Genomic DNA, 5,938 nt, shown 5'->3' with positions numbered 1-5,938 from the left:
ATGAGACATAATGAGACATAATGAGTATATATATATTTTCTTAGCATTTGCAGCAAATTGTAAAATTTCATAAAAACTTAAAATACCTGAAAATTACTCAGAAAATTATAAAATGAATGAACCTGGCTACTGTAGAAACAGAAAACACAACGATTCTTATTTTCAGGTGATTACACACTAATTAAAACACAAACAGCATGAAAATAACAACACAGGACAAATACACACATGCCAACAATCATATAGAGTACAAACAGAATGATCTGAGCTCCCTTCATTATGAATATCAGCTTATAAATTACTAAGAAATGTCTGAATGTGTTCTGATGTGATCATGTGATCAGCTGCAGAATAAAAACTCAGTAATATTGTTGAATCAATGCAAAGTAATTACATAAATACACAAACACAGTCTTTAACATGACTGTATAAGAGATAACTTAATAAAGTTAAAGTGAACTCAACAATAAAGAAGTAAGAAGTCAAACTGATGATGGCGCTGTAGTCGACGTCACTGTTATTATTATTATTATTATTATTATTATTGAACATGAACGTTTCTACACAGTCGTTGAGATATTTCAGTGTGAAGGAACGTTTCCATCTCTTCCACGACGCTGCTGACGTGGCTAAAAGTCGGAAAACATGAAAAATAAAAAATCATTTTCAAGAAGAGCTGAAGGACTTCCTCTCTCTCTCTCTCTCTCTCTCTCTCTCTCTCTCTCTCTCTCTCTCTCTCTGACAGATGTTGGGTCATCGGGCCGGTGCCACGGCGACTGATTGATGATTGGTCCCTTCAGGGAGCGCCCGTCATCCGATTCGTATGATTGGTTCCTGGACAGTCGCTCAGCTGATATACAGTTACACCCAAACCACAGGAGAGAGAGAGAGAGAGAGAGAGAGAGAGAGAGAGAGAGAGAGAGAGACTGTTACACTGTAAAAAAACACAAGATTAATGTTTTTAAACTGAGTCCTTTCACAGGATTTAATTACTTTAAAACTGTTCTGTTTGTTTCCACATTTTACTGAAGTAATGAGCATTTTTACATTGTGGTGTTCTACATTAAATTGCGTAAAAAGTTCAGTAAATTGACTTTTAATGAGGCAGGAAATGTATTGAACACATTAGTTAGACGTCAAACATACACAGCAGGCGGTTTAGTGAGAAACACTGAATGTAAACAAAACTTTTTGTTTGTTTATAAGAAAACTCTACAAGTTTTACATCTACATCAAACCCGCTAAATTAATAAAACGCTGCGAGTTTCAACTCATCCAAGATAAAACTCCTCCTACTGGGCATGTGCGGAGAACAGACAAGCCGCCACAGAAAACCAGCGAAGAAGAAATGGTACGCTGTTTCCGTTTGTCATTATTGCAGCAGATTCCAACAGTTTGAGCAGAGAAAGGTGGTCGACGGCTGCGTTTAACTCTAAGTAGACAATAAACAGAACAACACTGGCTTGAAGCCGTCCGCCATTGTTGTTATTGTCGTGTTTCTTCCTCTGTTTTTGCCAGCGATACGTCAACGTTTCTACAAAGCTCCGATTTAGTGGACGGAGAGAAAAAAGATGCGTCAGTGAGGACGTCGTCTGACTCCACATAGTTCACAGTTGAGCTTTAAAACACCGGCAGAGGATTTATGTTTACAACCATTTTAGAAACAAAGCTCCTGTCAAACACACATCCACAGGTTTTGAAAGACGTTTTCTATCCTCGGTAAACTTCCTGTTTACCTTCTGTCATCTTCATCACCCTCAGTGTCCCTGCAGTCAACTCATTACTTAGTAAAACTTTGGAATAATTTACAAGATGAACTCGGTCAAGCTCTAAAGAACTTCAGATACATGTCTGCCAGACGTGTTTTTCTATTTTTCTGTAATGAGAAATGAGAAAATTCCCCCAAAAAACACTGTGAATTGAATGCCAGGAGAAAGAAATCCAATAAAAATGGGATTCATTGAAAGACAGAAAGAACGGCGGAAACGAAGAGAAAACCCTGGTGGGGCGTAGGTGGAGCGATGTGACTGACGGGTGGGGGAGGGAAAAAAGAGGAAAAGAAGGGGATGAGCGGATGGTAAAAGTGCAGACTTGGCAGCAGTTTTTTTCCAAACACCTGTCTAGTATTTCATTTGAAGGATGTGTCCAAACCCCCACGACAGACCACACACTGACTGACAGACAGCGCACACAAACCTGCTCTCTCTTCACCCATATTTAAAGGAACTGGAGGCGTATGTGATCTGATTCTGACAGAGTAATTATTCCCCAAACTGTAACACTATTGTGCAGGAATATATAACAGACTTCCTCTAAAGACTCGCTCTGTAATCAATCTGAGCAGCTGTTGTTCCACAGTCACATGTTCCTCAAGAGTTTGAGAAATTAGTAAAAAGCTGTTTTTAACCTTTCAAAGTCTGATAGAAACATTTCCACACAATGACAAAAGAAGACTGAGAGTCTACAGCCACGCTAGCAGCTCTGTGAGGCTGTTGAGCTAAATGCTAACATGCTAGCCAAACCAAAAGTATAAGAGAAAATCAAATGTTGACCAGACGGTGGCGTCAGAGGAAAAGTCAAAGTTTCCTCTGGGAACCCTGAAGATCTGTTGTAAATTTCATGACAATCCATCCGATATTTCAGCCTGAAACACAAAAGTCAACCTCATGGTGGCGCTAGAGGAAAAGTCAGAGGATCACCAAAGTCAGCAGGATTCGTCCTCTGATGAACATGAATGTTTCTACCAAATTACACAGCAATCCATCAAACAGTTGTTGAGGTATTTCAAGTCTGGATCTAAGTGATGAAACCGAAATTTCCTTTCGCTGCCACTCAGGACTGCAGACGACCTCTCTGGAGAAAGAATCATAAATATCTGGTGTACACTTCCTGTCCAGCAGCAAACAGCAGGCAGACACAGTCAGAGAGTCGCTGGAGAGATGAAACATTTAGCAGCTGAATAGACAGATATGTTGGTGGAGACCAAAACAGAGCTAAAGGGAAGAAGAGAACAGACTTCGACGGCCACTCAGGCTACTTTATTTACTGATAATACAGCGTCCAACATAACATCTGTTCCCACTGGTCCACTCGGCCAGTAGATCAGTTTTCAACTTCTCCTGTATAAACCTTCACAGGCCGTCGGTTATTTCAGATGTTTTCAGTTTGCTCTGCCGCCACCAAGTGGACAAATAATCAATGTAGCTTTAACCAGAAATATAAAGGACCAAGACTAGAACCCTGAGGAACCCCACAAGTTATTATTGACAGTCAGTCGACAAAATCAATAAAAACATCTTTAACAAAGTAGTTTTTGTGTCTAAACACTCGTATTAATTGTTCTTTAACTGTCATTTGGATCATTTTTGAAGGTTCTGATCTGTTTTTCATTTTACCAACATTCTTTTTATTGTTTTCACAACATAACGAAGAAATATCAAGTAATACAGTTACATACACTGAACGAACATGTCAACCCCCCACATTATTCCAGGTCCTGGTTGGGGGTTGGGATCATGCTTATAGTCCGTTACCAGCCACTGTTCACACGTCTCCAGGTTCTTTAATCACACTTGACAAGTCTGTTCTTGATACATAGTGAATAAAAACGGTCCCAAATCTGCTGAAAATGATGTTGTTGATGTTTTATGGAAAAGGTAATTTTCTCTAAAGGGAGAGTTATGGATCGCTCAGACAACCACCTGCTTATACTTGGTCTCCTGGTGTTTTTCCATCAGAGAGCTATTTACTCTTTTTGCCATTAACACACTTAAGTTTGCAAATATTCGTTGATTCTTTGTAAGTTTCAAATTATCCGGATGTAAACCTGATATAAACAGCTGTGGAATTAAGGGTACTTGAATCTGTGTAATGTGTAATATTTTGAGTCCATTTGTTTAACTTCTTGCCAGAATTTTTGTATTTCTGTACATTGCCAATGGAAAAAAGGTACCTTTTTCCTTCTCACATTTAATACAAATATCAGGTACGGCGCCGTTATATCTGTTATTATATATGTTCTCATCAACCAGTTATATTGTAGTAATTTCAGGCGGGTGTTAGTAGTTCTCGATTGTGCTTTTTCTATTGGGATGTCTTCCTGTAGATCGTCTCTCCATGCCTCCAGACGTCCTGCAGATGTTTCTGTACTTCCATCTACCAGGCATTTATACATTTTAGAAATTTAACTCCTCTCTAAGTAATTCATGCTCATTCATTTGTCTGCAGTTGACATTTCTGGGATGCATGATTCGGATCTGTTTTACTGTTTCAGTAGGAGGACCTGTGTGTGTGTCTGAGTAAACAGAGGAAAGGTCAGCTGGTTGGTGGACACATAAGTTGGAATTACATATTACATGAACATTTAAAATATGAAGGTCCAAGACTAGAACCCTGAGGAACCCCAGAAGTCACAACTGTCACTTTTAACGGGATTATAATGTTTCTCTGCTGTTTGCTGACATGTTAGACGCTCTACTTTATAAGATGATAATATGTCAGATGTTGTCTCTAAGTTGCCAAAACAGTGAATGGTTCCCAGTGTTTCCAGTTAAACCAGCAGTCAGGTGAACTGTAATCATTCCTCCTGTTCATACTGGATATTAAAAGTCTGTGTGAAGCTTCTATTCAGCTTCAGCAGTCTGAGTTAGTCATATCAGGTGGATATCTGACACATTTACAGTCTTTGTGTTTCCCTGTTGAGCTGCAGGTGGAAGTATAGTAACAAAAAGAGGAACTTTGGCACTAAAAAGACTGTAACGTTGAAAGATATCTACTTGATTTGACTCATTTGGACGCTGAAGCTTCATTAAGGTCATTATGAAGGGATCTTCTAATGGTCAGTATGAACAGGACGAATGATTTAACAGCTTCAATGTTCATTTGGGCTCCTGACTGTTGGTTTCAGACAGACATGAAGAGTTATTTTAAACGTATTTCTTTGCAGGAACCAGGAATTCTCACCATAGAGGATATTTTTTAGGGTTAGATTGATGTGAGAGTTTAATTCCCTTTATTCGAACCTCTGCGTTCTGTGTTCACAGTTTCAATGTCGTGTCGCAGCTGTTTCTCGTCTTGTTTTTCAAACCTTTATAAATCACAGTAATCACAGGCAGCTCGGTGATAAATATCAACAGTAGACGACAAAACATCCCTGTTTCCTCTCCATCCACCTCCTCCTTCACTCTCTCACACACACAGTTAAAAATGAATGTGGTGTTTCCGGCTGTTCCAGTCATCCTGTGTGTCTGCCGTCGCTGGAGGTCAAAGGTGAAGTGTAACAGTGAACTCTGGGGAGACACACACACACACACACACACACACACACACACACACACTGCAAAAACACCATCTGATCCAGTGTGAAGACTTTTTGTTTTGACCAACAACACATTTTTGTATATCTGTTCCTCATTCATGTATCCTCCCCATCCAGCAGCACCTGACCACCAGATGGACCCCGGAGTTTTCCCGCCTCCCCAGTCGCATAACGAGGGTTTCAACTAACGATGATTTATCATCAATCTGTTGATTATTTTCTCAGTTGTTCCCTAAAAACGTCTGAAAATGGTGAAAAATGCCAAAGACTGAAGACTAAATAGACCAGAAAACATTCACATCTGACCTCCGAGCTGGAATTTCACTTTATATACAGTTAGCTGGTTCAGTCCAGTGGTTCCCAACCTAGGGGTCGGGGCCCCTCCAAAGGGTCAGCAGATAAATCTGAGGGGTCGTGAGATGATTAACGGGAGAAGTTTAGTAAATGTGGATCCGGACTATAAAGTGTTGTTGGATGTTTTATTCACTTTTCAGGACAAACGTTGGTCTCTGCGGTCGGAACACAAGCCTTCAGCCGCTTCCTGCTCGCAGTAAAAACTGCGCGGCGTTTGTCACGGCAGCGACAGGTACCTTCACTCATTTCTGTATCTTGTTTCTTGCT

Source organism: Thunnus albacares, chromosome 21 (genome assembly GCF_914725855.1).
Source record: "Thunnus albacares chromosome 21, fThuAlb1.1, whole genome shotgun sequence".
Taxonomy (NCBI): domain Eukaryota; kingdom Metazoa; phylum Chordata; class Actinopteri; order Scombriformes; family Scombridae; genus Thunnus; species Thunnus albacares.
Note: the sequence above shows the minus strand (reverse complement) of the source record.